Below are 17753 nucleotides of genomic sequence, written 5' to 3' on the forward strand. Positions count from 1 at the left end.
AAATGTTCCACTTCAATAGAAAGCGATAAATCCCCTGGGCCTGAAATTCCTAGGTCAACAGATATTACTACTTCCGATGGTGAAGAACATGTTTCAAGAACTAAAACAGACGGAACCACTTCAACAGCAACAGAAATTCCCACAACAACAGATGGTTCAACTTCCAATGAAGTAAAATGTTTCACATTTTCTTCAACAGACAAAACCATTTCCACACCAACGGAAATGACTTCAGCTACAGAAGGTACAACTTCTAATGACGTAAAATGCTTTACATTCGCTGCAACAGAAGAAACGACTACCGCAGAAACAGAAGGAACTACCACAACAGAAGGAACTACCGCAACAGAAGGAACTACTTCCGGTGGATTTAAATGTTTCACATTTTCTTCAACAGCCGAAACCACTCCGACACCAACGGAAATGTCTTCAACAACAGACGGTACTATTTCAAATGAAGTGAAATGTTTCACAATTTCTTCAACAGACAAAACCACATCGACATCAACGGAAATTCCTACAACAACAGAAAGTGCTGCATTCGGTAAAGTGAAATGTTTCACATTTTCTTTAACAACATCCGAGGATACAGAAGTCCCTACCACAACAGAAGGAACTACCACAACAGAAGGGACTACCACAACAGAAGGAACTACTTCCGATGGATTTAGGTGTTTCACGTTTTCTTCAACAGCCGAAAATACTTTGACACCAACAGAAATGCCTACTGCAACAGAAGGTACATCTTCTGATGAAGTGAGATGTTTCACAATCACCCCAACAGAAGTAAATACTTCCGCAGGAACAGAAGGAACTACAACAACAGAAGGAACTACCACAACAGAAGGAACTACTTCCGGTGGGTTTAAATGTTTTACATTTTCTTCAACAGCCGAGACCACTTCAACACCTACAGAAATGCCAGCAGCAACAGAAGGTACAACTTTCGGTGAAGTGAAATGCTTCACAGCCGCTTCAACAGAAGCAGAGACTTCCACAGGAACAGAAGGAACTACCACAACAGAAGGAACTACTTCCGGTGGGTTTAAATGTTTTACGTTTTCTTCAACAGTCGAAACCACTGCAACATCAACAGAAATACCTACAACAACAGAAGGTACAACTCCTGATGAAGTGAGATGTTTCACAATCACCCCAACAAAAGCAGAGACTACCACAGGAACAGAAGGAACTACCACAACAGAAGGAACTACTTCCGGTGGGTTTAAATGTTTTACGTTTTCTTCAACAGCCGAAACAACTTCAACATCAACAGAAATACCTACAACAGAAGGTACAACTTTCGGTGAAGTGAAATGTTTCGCGTTCAGTTCAACAGAAGCAAAGACTACCACAGGAACAGAAGGAACTACCACAACAGAAGGAACTACTTCCGGTGAAGTGAAATGCTTCCTGTTCAGTTCAACAGAAGAAACAACAGAAAGTACCACAACTGGCGATGTGAGACGTTTCATGTTTTCTACAACACCCGGAACCACTTCGACACAAACACAAATGACTACAACAGAAGGTACCACAACTGGGTGGGTGAGACCTTTCACATTGGCGTCAACAGATAGAACGTCGACAACAACAGATGTTCCAATAACTGCAGATAAACCAACAGACAGCACAACATCAGACGGTACAACATCAGTGGAACAAGAAAGGGAGATAACAAGTGAGGCAGCCGTCACCGTTGACGAATATTCTGCAACACAACTATCAAATACTACTTCGCTTGATATAGAAATCCCAGTGTCATCTACTACAGAGAGTACAACTTCCATAATTAATTCAAGTGTCACAGATGAAGACGAAATTCCGGGTATAGTGACTTTGTATAATTGCATGCAGTATGGTAATGTCGTAAACTAGCATATTTAACATGGACAGCTTCTAACCTGCAACTTCTCAGATAATTATTATAGAAATGTTTATCATATGTTGAATGAAAAGTATAATGGGATCCAGTCCCTATAAAAGTGATAATACATACTATCCTTTATCTCGCTGAGTGAACATGATCTTAGTTCTTTTTTGACTAAATTCTGTCTAAAGCTGGTTTGTCAGTTCTACATTATTATAGTTACAGCGTTGTCTACAGTCGAAAGTATTGGAATGACAATATCCCTATCGGATCCCTTCATTAACAACACAGCTTTCGTCAATTTACACTCCTCTTCATACGTCGCTCTTAGACAGGGGGTAAGTAACTCCAGAAATTATATTAGTGAACATCATTCAGTGTATCTGACTAGTGGATTTGCCTCTCTCTATCTAGATATTTGGTTTTTTGCTGAATTTTATTTTTCTGACTCTTCGTAAAAAAACAATTGAAAACTGTTGTAGTTTGAAAGTTTGCCTGTTGTTTCCGTTGTTGTACACATTGATCTCATCAGAGAACCTGATATTACTTCCTTTGATTCACAAAGATTTTCATGCCAGGTGTCGTTGATGAAACAGAACACGCTCACTCTTCCAGAACACCTTGTCTTGTTCTTCTTGGACTTTCTCAGTGTATTCGTGTAAAATATTTCGTCTGTTCATATTGTGTCTTGGTTTTATTGAATTTGATTTTGGTGTGTTAGTATTTTCTTGGATTTATTGTTTTGTTTCTCTTATTTTTTTTTTTTTTTTTATATATATATATATATATATATCTTTTTGTAATTTTCAATAGTTGATTTAAATGGCAAAAACATATCCACCTCAAAAACAGAATTAAATGAGGAAGATATAGTAAGCTTTATGACTAGTACGAAAAATACATCCAGTTTGCTTACAGCCTCTGGTGAACCCGCGAAAATTCGAGCTATCGAATAAAACAGTCCTTACGGTATGTATGGAAAGATCCTTCTCGTTTTGTGTGTTTTATACAAGCTTCGTGGCGCTTAACTTATTGTTCAAAAACGAAAATGTGATAAGCAGCTTTCAGTACAAATTTGGATTTAGATACAGTAGTGACAGACTATGCATATAACTGCATCAAACAACTGTTTCGTCCTTATAGGACTCGTCGGTGATGCTCAGGGTCTAAAGTGTTGAAATTGAAGGGTGATTGAGGAAAACCCAAATGGGTCGAATAAGTTATTATTCATACCACGTGCAGCTCGGTATCATGATTTGTTTGTCAAAAGATCTTTGAAAATCAAAGAAACAATTCCGCACTCACATTAAATAGCAATGAGGCATTTAATCACCTGGATAATATGTTCTTTTACCTGGTTTGTAAAATATATATTTAATGCAAATCTTTTTTGATGATTTTTTTTTTCAGATCAATGCCATTTACGCCAATGAAACACATTTCCTGGGAATCAAAATTAACAACATCACGTAAGTCAAATATCAAATCGCATTTAATAACTTTAGCTACCTTTTGCTCGTACGTAACATTCTGTTTGTTCACTGAAAGGAAATGTTTATGTTTGGAAATAATATGGAAGTCACTTAAGAATTTCATTTATTTTTCGCAGTGTCATAGGTCACGTCATAACAATAAACTATGACGTCATCGTAAATTTGACTGTCGATGATGATGTAAGAACAACTTACGGAAGACTGTTACTGATGCACGTCCGAGAATATGGCGGGATTTTGATAGGAAATTACACGAAGCTTCTAAATGGCACACCACGAATGGACTTCTTATCAATGAATGGAACTGTTACAGGTGTGCTGAATTCCTTGTTAATGATACACATGAACCATAACATTAAATGGCAAACACTTGTCTAATTTTCATTAAATGATGAAGCATTTCATTTTGGCTATCTTTTCTTCAAAAAGATTCCTTGAAGGAAAGAGTCATATGTTTTTTTAAAGTTATGTTATGTGTTGAACTAGATAAAAGTATAGCAAATAGTAATATTTTTTTTATTTTTAAAAGCGATTAAGCTTCAAAATGTTGAAATCATTGGAGTCAAAAGAAGAAATTATTAACAACATTTTCATATGATAATAAATGAAGGTTGTTTGAGACATTACATATCAATGTGTATTTTAAATCTACCGTATATATAACTGTTTCCTTTTACTCTGCCTTTTCAGTTGACGTGTATGATATGTGTTTCGTCTATAACTACAGAAACATTTGTCTAAATAATGGCGTTTGTTTTGTGAATGAAGATTTGTATCCCGTGTGCAGGTATGTTTTGTAAAGATGAATAGTTAATCAATGCATTTTACCAATATCAATACTTAGGATAATAAAAATGACACTGACTGGCATTTTTTTCTATAACCGTTTTGCGTCAATCTGCTTGCCTTGAATGGCATTGAAAGTTGTTAAGTAATCTGTTTTTTTTATAGAATATCCATGTACAGCATTCAACATCCGTATGCTTTTATTGCTTGAAGTCTGAAATATATCAAATTGGTAATTTGGATTGATATTTCCTTTGAAGCTTCATGCGACGTCTTCCCTATAATTTTTATCTGTCGAAATTATGGAAAAATCTGAAAACATTGTGTAGTATTGTGCTATTTATACATACTGTATCAAAACAATAATTTTATTCGCTTGTTCAAATAGTTTTACGGCATTTATCAAACTATAAAAGAAATTCAAAAAATTAATATTTCAGGTGTGCATCAACGTTTGTAGGAAGTAACTGTTTACTTCCCAAACCAACGGAAGACGATCTTTTGTATAACGTCATACTTCCGGTTCTGGCTGGTTTCCTATTACTTGTAGTATTCACAATGATATTATGCTGTTTATTGGCCATAACACGCAGGAAGAGTCGGAACTGGCAACCAGAAGCACCGGAATCAGTGACGTAAGTAATAACACCTTATGCTGATTTCTTATTGTTCCTTCAATTTGCCATCACTTCTAGCTTGGTATTATGTTCTTAAGAGCTGGTTTCATAAAGCAGCTATCAAAAACGTTTTATTTCAATTTTTGATTTTATTGTTTTTTTAATATTACAAATTGTCTGCATGGCTTATTATTGAATCAACTTCAGGTATGTTTTCATTAACGTCGTATTTTTTTTAAAAAGTTTTTGATCATCTAACTACCAAATGTTATGAACAGTGATAAACCTTCCCATGTATTAATGTAGAAGGGTTTCTTACCAAAGTAATGTTAATCTGCTCTGTAGACGTTTTACGGTTGTCATGGTTTCCGAGTACCTGACCTCTCATCCATTGATTGATCATTGATCATTCTATAATTCATTTGCTGAACTAAACAATGATGAAATGGAAGAATAGAAATAGACTAGTATTGCATGCTGTGATGTTGACGTTTTCATTCAAACATGTGTTTCCTTTCAGTTCCGACAGAACAGAAGTGCCTTATTTCTCGTCTATACCCTTCTTTCTGCCACAACTCAAGTATCATCCTTCCCCATTTTCTCCCTTGGAACGTCCATCACTGGGTAAGTTAATCAATTATACCTGTTATCTCGTCGGCATTTGAAATCTCGCCAGATATTTCTTTCTGTTAAGAATAGATCGATAGCCTAAATGAATAAAGAATATGTATATTTATCATTCAAAAGAAAAAAGGTTTCCCATCTCTAATTGTTTCCCTGTATTTAATTAAGCAACACAATTGTTAGTGCAACTCAAAGCAAATGATTAATTCAAATTGATGATGTTTTACATCCATATATCAGATTTAGTCGATTAATAAATAATTTATATAAAATACTTTCAATTTTGATCCGATAAAAAAAACTTCAAAATGGTCGTACTAACATGCGAGATATAGCCGATTTAAAAATAATATCTATCAAAGACTTTCAATTTTATTCCGATATCTCAAACACTTCGTCATTATATGTGTACATTGTACACATCTGTGTTATATTCGACATCAGTTTCGGTGTTTGAATGTTGCAGCTGCTGAAACGGATAGATCTCTATGGGAGATGTACCTACAGAACGAGATTTATTTTAATCCTCCAAACTTTACAAATGACCAGGATTTATAGATCGCCAATATCGAGCCTATGTGATAACTCTGATTTCGTAATCAGTAAAAAATGTTGAAATTTGTTACATGTCAACAAAAAACGAGATTTGTACCCAGAAGAGAAAGTTTCGGGTGTTGTCAATATATCAGTAATTGTGCAATATTATATAACTGTCATTGTTTAATATTTGGCACATGTTCAGTGTGTGGTTGAGGCAGAATAAGATATGAGGACCATGGAATAAAGATATATACCAGAGTATATTTTAAGATTTAAAGTGATTTTTTGTAGTATGTAAGGTATATTGCTTGTCAAATGTTATTTGCTTACCCTATCAATATTTTCATGAACAAATAAATATTTATGTCAAACATTTGTTTATTTCATTTATTGGTAACCACAGTGAAACAGACATTTTAAACCAGAAATTTATTTTATATCGAACAGTTCGTCCTGGAAACGACAGAGAGGTCAAAGGTTATCATAAGTTTTTCGTTCAACAAGTATATTTATATCATTTTCTGTAAGTCGTCCTGGAAATTTATTTTATATCGAACAGTTCGTCATGGAAACTACAGAGAGGTCAAAGGTTATGATATTTTTTTCGTCCTACAAGTAGTCATGGAAGCAACAGAAAGGTCATACATTTTGTAGGTCATGAAGATTTCATATATCCAACAGTTCGTCCCGGAAACGACAGAGAGGTCATAGATTATCATAATTCTTTCATCCAACAATTAGCCATGGTAGCATCAGAAAGGTCATACATCTCGTCCTGGAGATGACAAAGAGATCAAATATCATGAGAAATAATTATCACATCCGACAAGTTGTCATGGAAACACCGGACATACAATATGTCATAATGAATATTCTGATATATCAAATGACAGAGAAGACATTGGCTATGATCAATTGATTATATGTCCAACGGATTGTAAAGACGGCGAATAGGTCAAAGGTCATGAAGAAAAGTCTATATATTCCACAGCTTGTCCTGATGTGACGCAGAAGTCAGAGGTCATGATGAATAATCTAACAGCTCATTCTGGAGAGAACAAAGAGGTCAAAACTGGTGATGAATGATTTCTACATCCAACAGGTAGTCAGGGAGACGGCAGAGAGGTATATATGACCTCTACCGCTGCACGGACCACCAGATGTGATGTTAGAACAACAATTGACCTTTGACCCTAAATGGCACCACTGGTATCGTTTCCGGTGTAAAATGTCGCATTCTTAAATGACAAAAGCAAAATGAAAATTAATAAAATCATATTATATTATTATACTCAGGCCTAAAGTTCTTTGTTAATATGTTACACAAAATCTACTATCCTATAAATAAAAGATATTTACCTCTCTTATGTAATACCACCTTCACAAACCTCAGGTCGTCTTGGCAGTCTCAGTTCTCGTATGAGAGAACTTCGTGCACGGTGTAAATATATATGTGATGAAACATGACAAATAATTATCTTATGACTAAGGTTAGATACAAGGGTGAACATTGAGGATTTGGCTGTAATACAAACACTAGAGGTGGGGCTCTTATCTATTACATAAGTGGTATTAGAGATACATAAAAACAACAAATCGGTTTTTATCTCCGAAATGTGATATAAGTACATCATTGGATATTTAAGTGTCCAATAAGTTATATATGATAAATAAACCATACAAATGAAGCACATTATATATTTATATATGACTTAATCATATCTTCTGTTGGTCTGTACTATTACACCATTTCATCATATCCTAGTACATATTATGTATGATATTATATCATGACAAGACAAAATAACCATTATTTCCCGTCCATTCATGATTTCATCGAGCTATATAACGGGAAAAAAGACGGACGTTACATTTTGTATGAAGATTAACATTTCTTTAAAAAAAATCCGATTATTCGTTTCAATTAAACATGTATGGTTTAACTGAAAGTTATGCTTTAAATGGCTTTGTGACTACACGTTATTTAATGTATGTCTGCTTTACAATTTTTTCCCAACATTTTATATGATATTTAAAGTGTGTAGTGTCGCTTGTAATACGAAACCTTGTAAGTAAACTCATTCGAAAATACACGGTAGGTAAAGCATATAGCAAACAGGAAGTGTAACCTCGCTTTTAACATAAAATATAACATTTGTTATGTTTAAAATAGAGTGAAACCGGTCAACATTATCACATGTCCCACGTATCATTGGCGCGTGCCATCACAAGATCTCGCCTGATACTATATATAGATTCTAATGGTAGACGATACACATGTATGCAGTGCACAGAGATCATGTGTAACAAAGATAAGACGTTATTGTTTATACAAGAAAATTACACATGAACATTATCTAAATCAGATTTGTGAAAATCAAATAAGAAAGGATTTTGTGTCATTGTTTATCTTTTACACACTGGGTTTACTTACCATCACAATTTATGACATCTGATAATAAGGTTATATTTTAAAATACATACAAGCAATATATACGTAAAAACCCATGACCAACCTTAACAAAAATATACAGGCTTTATGAAGGGCGGAAAATGGCTGATCTCGTTATACATTGAATATGTTGTACAAAAGATATGCATTTCAATAACACCTTCTTTTATACAAAATAAGGTACGGCAGAGCCAAACAATGGATTAAAATGCATCCGTCAGCTAGTTCTAACCTTATAACACTATGCTGAGGTACTGTAAATTCAAATTCATTTATTTTTTTCTAAATTAAAATAAAAATATTGAATAACAAAAGGTATGCGCTTCGATGATTTTATACAGTTGAGTATTTATCGTGTTGAAAATAGGAATAAATTGTTTCATATTTCACATAAAGCGATGAGTCAGTAAACTAGTAATGATATACTCCTTACATGTTCTGTTTAACCACCTCACATAATCCCAGCCCTGATGGTTACGTTACTAAAACAAATATCAATAAGAGCGGTTGATAAGATGATACCATATATATCTAAATACTACGGCCGTTTCTTTGGATCATATATTGATTGTGTCATCACATTTGAAATTCAATTAACGTATTAGTGTCTATTGTTGTTTGTACATATTAGCCGACATGTAGGTAGAAAAAAACGATACATTTTGAAACAATATTTATGTGTATTATTTACCTATGGCTCCTGTTATTATTGATGTTAAAGAAAAACTTAATCTTCAATCAAAACCATCTTAAATATGTTTATTATATACATATGTTGTTATGGATACTTTCACACACGATGTCGACTTTCTCATCTGCTGAATGGCAATTGATGACGTCACAAGTTAACGCGATGATGTCACCAAATTATGATTTAAGACAAATCAATTCTATACGATGGACATCCGCTCCATGAACATCAAACCAACAGTAACCGACACATGTGGGCTAATGTAGCTTGATTTAGCATTAACCTTGCTTAGTTTAATTTTTATATGTTTATCCATTTTATACTGTTAACATTGACGACGAACAAGAAATCTTGGTTTCACACCTTGGAGCAGCCGTTCAGATTACACAAATTCAGTATTTGGCCCTACTGTATCATACTCTAAATTTGTATGAAAAGGTGTCATTCACTATTTGACATGTTAAATACTCCAGTTCAATGGATATAGATACGTGACAATATCAAAGATACTTTTTTCGATTTCTAGGCTTGACAACATATTAGGAATTAATATGGCATTTCTAAGAATCCCTTCTACTGCAGCTAACAACCGGACCACATTTCAGAAACACTTTGGCCAGTATTCGGACAACATATCGGAAACTATTCTCATTTCTGTCTAGTAAATAGATTTCAAAAATACATTTCCCCTTTGGCTAGTATTTGGACATTTCAGAAATTATTCATACTTATGTCTAGTAAATGGACATCATTTCAAATTTTGCTATTTTAGAAACTTCATTTAACAAGGATTTTGAATACAAAAAACCGCTTTGCTATTGATTGGTTTTCGTGTACAATACATGAAAGCATCCCTGCATAATATTTTACAAGATATTTGTAGGTATTCACAACACGAAGTGACTTCCATTTCAATGCTTTTGATAGTAATTAAAATCAGAAAAAAAAAACCCTGAAAAGCGAAAATAAAAATTTAACATCCTCATATTACCTGTGCGGTGTTTTAATGATATACTAGAACATAACTCTTCATTCTATGTACAAACTGCCTCAACTGGTTGGTCTACCAGAACAAAACATATATCGGTGATTCATCCATCCATATACTGAGGTATTGTTCATTATAACGCCCAACTGAGTTATAAATTGTATCTCAGTCGTTTGACTTCATGATTCAGTGAGGAATACACGAGGTGTGTAAAAATAACTAATAAGTAAGCACGCCATCGGTGTGATTTATAAGTCATTTACAAGTTCTGATAGCGTGTGTTGATACAAATGATTTATTTCAAGGACATGCTTAGAGGGGGTAATAGAAAGTTTTGATATATACCATATGCATGCGTCTTTAAATTCTAAGAGTTGATTACTGATACTGAAGCAAGTTCGTACCTAAAACACAGACCACCCACAAATCAACACGTACATCGGAAATTCATCTTGTCTTTTGATGTCTTAATATATAGTACTGTCTACACACAAATTATGTTGAGGTTTCTTTTCTACCCACGTGTCAGTTAAGTCGATTATAATGTTATAAGTTATCAAAGAGGCTAGCACGTCTTAGTGTCCTGCCTGCGACAAAAAGGGAAGGAAAAAAGGGAGGAAGGAAGGACTGGGGGAGGGAGGTGGGGAGGGAGGAAGCCAAAATTCAAGCGTAAGCTTCATCCGATTCAACAAAAAAAGTTCACTGCCGGATGAAATACTGGATTTACTCATTTGACAAGACACAGGTTAAAAAGTTTATTAGGAGTAAGAATAAGGCAAACATCATCAACTCTTTTCCAGAATGACATCCCTTTTCCGATCATATATTACAAACCACCTCAAGCGAGTTATATTAAAAGTTAAACATCGGGTGTTACATTCACAAAAACCCTACCTGTTTAGCATGTACACAATATGTTAGGTAGTGACATGTAACATATGGGCTGTATTTATACACAAATTTCGTAAGACTATTCTGAAAGAATATTATTTTAAGAAATACACATGTTTGCACTTGCAGTGAATAATGTTTATATCTTTATCACACTTACCTTAAGACCTACCTCTCAGATGTCTGTAGATGAAGATTGTTGGATACATTGATGTCTTCCTGTCGACAGCTGAGTCCCAGATTGAGAGAGTCACATGATTCCTCCGTTTTACTAATTTACCGTCATGCATGCATGATCAGACTTACAGAAAACAGTACGAAACTCTGGTTGGTCTTAACGGGTAAATACAAGTTTAGGCCCATATATGTATTAGGCACAGGACGATTGTCATAAATAATCATTTTTACCACAGATATAATAGATTTGATGACGTGTAAAGATTGTGGATCCAATTTGTAAAATCAGGTCGTTTTTTATAAACGTTTTAATTTAAAAGGGCAAAAACTTTTAGTGGATACATCGGTTTTGTCAAATCTATAACTCAGTTCATTTGTCAAAATGCACGAGTGGAAAAAAAAGGTTTCTTATTGAAACAAACGGAATTGGGCAACAGGCATAGCCTTTGAAAGTCCACTCCAAGTGTCTTTGTTAAGTTTATTCATAAGCATATTTACTAACAAAGATACTTTGCTTTTTATCAAAGTCAATTTTGTGAACATTTTATTCACTCACGCAAATCTCCATAAATAAGCAGACATTGTATGAAAATGCGATCGGTTTGTTGTTTTTTTATGTACAAGCTTCAAAAACCAAATATTGCTGGGGATGTATGAGTCGCTGGCGACAATGCACAAAAACAGGGAGTGTCGCGGAACTTATCATATTTACATGTATATACAAATAGACGTATTCACGATTAAATGTCAGTACTTGTTTACGTGAAATACAAATAAACCTATGCACGGTATATTAACACATTCATCTTACAGATACAGGCAAGCGTGCTTTACTTAAATGTGTATTGTTGATTCGAAGGTTCCAGATTTGAATTACATGTCGTAATTTTACCCGAGTTTAATGTGTATTATTTGCACAATTAGTATCCATGAATGTATTAACATTGCGATCCAGATGTTCATACCACGTAATTAGACAATTTCCCTAGATGATGTCGAGAATTTCCACCTGTCCATCACTACAACTTCCAAACATTTTTGGGGGGAATGTCGTAGTGATGTAATGGTTAGGCAGATGGAATTTCTTGGCTAGGCAATTTGTTGCAAGTGATCGTTAGTTCGAGGCCTGAACTGCAAGACACGAGTCAAATATAGTCTGCCGTCGTCAATTGTGTTACAATGTCCAAGATATAAGACAACTTTAATAGGAAATGTCATTACTAATGTCCAAAATAGGTTTACTTAATTGATTCATTTCAAGAATCACGTGAAAAAATACACTAGTATGAACTTACGAATAACTAAATATAGTTGTTTAATTCACACAGTTTTTACAATTCTAAAAATGGTGCCTTTTTTTTTTAATCTTTCGTTTTCAATTTTGTGTTAGGTTATGTCTTCTTTTACCCTAGACGTTATAGTATGCACGGTTCTTATATATTTAATGGATATCTACATCGTAATTCCTCCTCTTCCACGGACACCAGGATTACCATTATCTCACGGTAGGGTGTAACTTCTATCTACATATATGGTTAAATTTCAACATTTTGTTTCCAGTCTAGTTTCACTTAAGAATCTATGTTGCTAGACATATACTTACTTATTGACATGGTCTGCTATTTTTTTTAAACCTTCATATGAGAATTTAGGTGATGATCTGTGGTTCGGTATTTTACCAAACTTGATTTAAAATTATATATATTTAATCTTTTATGGTGGTATGTCGCTAATATCTTTAAACTAGCTAATCATATTTAAAATACATAATGTGTTTGCTGCGATAACACGGTACATTACTAGCGATTATTTAAAAGACGGGCTAAATACATAAAATTGTCAGTTTAATACAGAAAGGCATTATCATGTCTTATCTAGTATAGATTCAAAATGTAGAACATTTTATAATTCGCAAGTTGTAATGGTGTAAATGTCAGCGAACAGAAGACAAAGTGATGACAATGGTACACTAGTGAGGTTATTATCCTAATCTAAACAACTTTAGTTCGAAAATATTATTAACAATCAATATCAATCAAATTGTTTTTACTTGTTATTTTGCCGTCAGAACTGAATTCATTGTCCATAAAAGTTGTCTACTTCTTAAATCATGTTTTCACATGCATTTGTTATTAAAGAATTATATTTTTAGTCTGACTAAATATTCGTGTGAGCCTTTTTCACTATGACAAACTATCAATTGAAAATTAGGAAACTTCTCTCTATATCGTCCACACTTGATATTAGGCGTACTGGTTAGCTAACACTAGTAGTATATAATGAAAGTGGTATAGAATAATATCCAATTAGATAATCTTAAATTATCAGAAAATTAGGAAATTTGTTGAATTATGGGGCTAGATTTTGACTTTTCATTCGATCACTTTGAATTTTCCACATTAACATGCTTGACTTCCAAATTTGTGTCCTTTAGCGTGTTATAAGAATGATAACAGGTGTTCCGGAGGAGTAAGCGTCTTCTGCTTCATCGACTACACCTTCTATGTATATCTTGGTCAATCCAAGTAAGTAATATAACGTACTCAAATGATGCATGTGTTAAGTTTAACACTTAAAGTTGTAGTTCGTTCATCGTGTGTTACTTTAATGCAAAATTAAGAAAGCATCATAGTAATGAAGATACGATAATATCATCATCTAAACTTAAAAGGAGAATAAGACCCTGGTGTTCAGAAAGGATAAGCGTCTTCTGTCTCATCGAAGACACCGCAACGGATTAATTAAGGTAATATTCTTAAATAAGAGTCAGGTTTATCTGGCTTCATATCGCAAAAGAAAATACTCTATAACTTTCCCAGTCTTCATTATGTTACATTTCTCTGTAGCATTTAGCAAACAACTGTTGAAATTTATCACGGAAATCGAGATGAATCAGCTGCAACAGATTTTGTCATCTAGAAATAAGAAAATCACAATTGTGAAATTGAAATATCATGTTTATCATACGTTTAAAAGAAATCTGCCACTATTACTCGCGTTGTTACTAAAGATCGTGGTAAATGGCTGCTTTAGTCTGCCGTTACCCTGATTTCTATCGCTGACGAGTACAGGAAGATAAGATGAGTATTTGATATGTTAAACAAAAGACATCATCGATATATCTTAAGGTGAAATTGTGCGACAGGTCTATATAACCTGGTTTGACAAGGTCATTGATAAATACAGTCATGTATGAAAACTAAAACAGGTCAAACAAGAAGAGTGGTGCTGTTTAATTTCGTGAATACGCAAATAGTCTGTAAGTAAACAAAAAAATCATGTCACCTTGGTCACTCGACTGTGGAATCACGTGGCCCCTCACTTACCATCATTTTTGTCTTTTTTTAAAAAACCATTTGGCACCTCACTCGTCGCCAAATTATGTTGTTTTAACCATTTTATTTGGAACCTCACTAACCACCACATTGTGTCTTTTTTTAACCGTTTGGCACCTCGCAGTCTACCATATTGTGTCCTTTTTAAAACCATTTGGCACCTCACTCATTGCCAAATCATGTCTTTTTTGACCATTTGGAACCTCACTAACCACCAAATTATGTCCTTTTTTTAACCTTTGGCATCTGACTAACCACAAAATTATATCTTTTTAAGCATTCGGCACCTCACTTGCCACCTAATTGTATATTTTTAACCTTTCTGCACTCCACTTACCATCATATTGTATCTTTTTTTAACCATTCTGCACCTCACTTACCATCATATTGTATCGTTTTTTAACCATTCTGCACCTCACTTACCATCATATTGTATCGTTTTTTAACCATTCTGCACTTCACTTACCATCATATTATGTCTTTTTTAACCTTTGCTATTTCCCTTCCATTAATCATTAATTCTCTTCCCATTCCATCATTTAATGTGATACAAAGCAGAGGATACATGCCTATGTCTATTGAATAACAAAGAAGTTATTGGACAAGTCCATCGATTGTACATACTAGAAATAGAAATCCAGGGCACGACAGACTCTTCTACATCAGCCGCTTATCTCGATCTGTTCCTACAAAGACACACACATGGACGGCTATCCACCAACCTGTATGATAAGCATGATTTCAATTTCCCTATTGTGAATTTTCCATTCCTATTATCTCGATTTTCGTGCAAGAAGTCATCAAACTCGTCACATAAGGGTTCTAAAGATGCAGGTTGATGAAAATTATGGGGAAGTTTCATGGTTGTCATAGTGATCACGTTAAGAAATATTCTATTTCGTTGTGCGATATGAAGCTGGACGTGTTTGAAGCTTGTTAGTTTGTCTGTTGTTTCCGTTGTGCGATATGAAGCTGGACGTGTTTGAAGCTTGTTAGTTTGTCTGTTGGTTTCGTTGTGCGATATGAAGCTGGACGTGTTTGAAGCTTGTTAGTTTGTCTGTTGTTTCCGTTGTGTGATATGAAGCTGGACGTGTTTGAAGCTTGTTAGTTTGTCTGTTGTTTCCGTTGTGTGATATGAAGCTGGACGTGTTTGAAGCTTGTTAGTTAGTCTGTTGGTTCCGTTGTGCGATATGAAGCTGGACGTGTTTGAAGCTTGTTAGTTTGTCTGTTGTTTCCGTTGTAAGATATGAAGCTGGACGTGTTTGAAGCTTGTTAGTTTGTCTGTTGTTTCCGTTGTGTGATATGAAGCTGGACGTGTTTGATGCTCGTTAGTTTGTCTGTTGGTTCCGTTGTGTGATATGAAGCTGGACGTGTTTGATGCTCGTTAGTTTGTCTGTTGGTTCCGTTGTCGTTTACCTTGTTCTCATATTCGAACTTGACTTGGCTTACTTGTATTGACCTAAACTTATATGGTGGATGTCTTCAATGAACCAGAAAACGCCGCTTTACTCTTCCGGAACACCAAGTCTTACTCCCCTTATACTTTTCTATGTAAATCTCTCTATTCACATATTGCTCTAGGTTTATTTAATTTGTGTTTGGATTACGATATGTTGACATGGTGTTTTTTCATCTTTTTTCTGGTATGCCAAAATATCTTACAAAGGATATAATACATTTTTATAGCTAACAGAACCAGAGCGTTGATTTTAATTTATGACGGACTCTTGCGTGACTTTTCAGGTCTCACGAGGGCCTGCATCAATCAAGTCCGTTATGTGAGGTTAGTACGTAGCGTGAATCATAGACCTTTCGTTTATCACGAGCGCTGAACTTCAGTGAAGGTACATTATTTTTTTTAATCCTATAGTTGTATTGCTTTTCGTTACGTATTTTGTGTGTTTGTCTACTGGGTTCATTTTAAAGCGAGGTCTCCTTGCAGTAGCTGGTGGCTACCTGTCACACCAATTGTGGTAGAACCACAGATGACGCCTGGCATTTCTAAGCCGGAAAAACGTAGTTACGCTCAAAACATATTATTCTAATATTCATGTAATAGTTATTATAAAACTTCTATTTTGAATAACCGGCTTCACCATTCTATTCAGAGAGGTGCAAAGATTTTACAACTTACTTGATTGTTTGGTATTTTATGCCCTCAGATATTTTGGAGAAAGCCCAGCTCTAGGAATGGATCAGTAGAATAGGCGTGTGATTTTACATATTTTAGCAGGACAAAAATGTAGCTGGTTTTAGTGCCATATAGTATCAGTCCGCAGTATAGGATCAAACAGCTTATATTTAGCGCAGAAAACATATCCTTCAAAAGTAACATTGTGATATACACATAACCATTCGAGATTACTTTCAGTTCAAGTAAAAGTTTTAATCTGAGCATATCTTTCTGGTTTTATGAATACCAAAGCGATATACAATGTACTATAAACAGGGATATATATAAATATCTTTACAATTTACATTAAAATTTTCAAATATCTATCGGTGATCTCGAAACTCCTTAAACTGATTCTTATTGCTTAACAATGAAAATATGTTTATGGTTAAGAAGGTCCATCTCCTCAAAAAAATTATCATTTTCCAGTTTTTCCATTGAGAACTTGTTCCACTTTAATTGTATTCTCAAATTTGGTGAATCTCAAAGCTTCTCAACTATCCTATTCTTATTTTTCTTTGATATGCATTTTCTGAGGTTTGGCGTCAGGATCAGCATGTATGACGTTATTGTAAATACGTAACAATACAGATTTTTTGAGTGGACATACGTTGCGTTCGTTATTTTTATTCATTTTTCCCTAATGTTTTTAACTTGTGATCATTTTCCTGTCGGGGTTACCTCCCTCTTTGCATTGTTTCTAATTCCTTCGGTTCATATCTCTCATCTGTGTTGCTAAAATGTCGTTGTCTTTCGTCTCGTTTCGTCTTGAACCTCTGTTTTATCTCCTGTTCTGGCTATAGTATTCTATTTAGTATCTTGTTTTCTGAAACGTTGATTTACTTTTACTTTTTACCTTCCATGTTTAAAAAAAAGACGTCGAGAAAATACCAACATGGCAACATTATCATAATTCAAAGTCAAATTCCTTAAATTAGGGCAAATTATGAACAAAAGAAAGGTTTACAAACAGACTTTTGAAAAAGTACAAGGAAAATAAGACTAAGTGTTCCTTAAGAGTAAGCGTCTTCTGCTTCGTCAATGTAAATCTTGGTCAATCCAAGTTAGTAATGTCACGTTCTCAAATGAAAACAATTTATACAACAACGGAACCAA

The sequence above is a fragment of the Ylistrum balloti genome, unplaced genomic scaffold (genome assembly GCF_031769215.1).
Source record: "Ylistrum balloti isolate Yb309-2 unplaced genomic scaffold, AGI_CSIRO_Ybal_v1 Utg370508, whole genome shotgun sequence".
NCBI classification, from domain to species: Eukaryota; Metazoa; Mollusca; class Bivalvia; order Pectinida; family Pectinidae; genus Ylistrum; species Ylistrum balloti.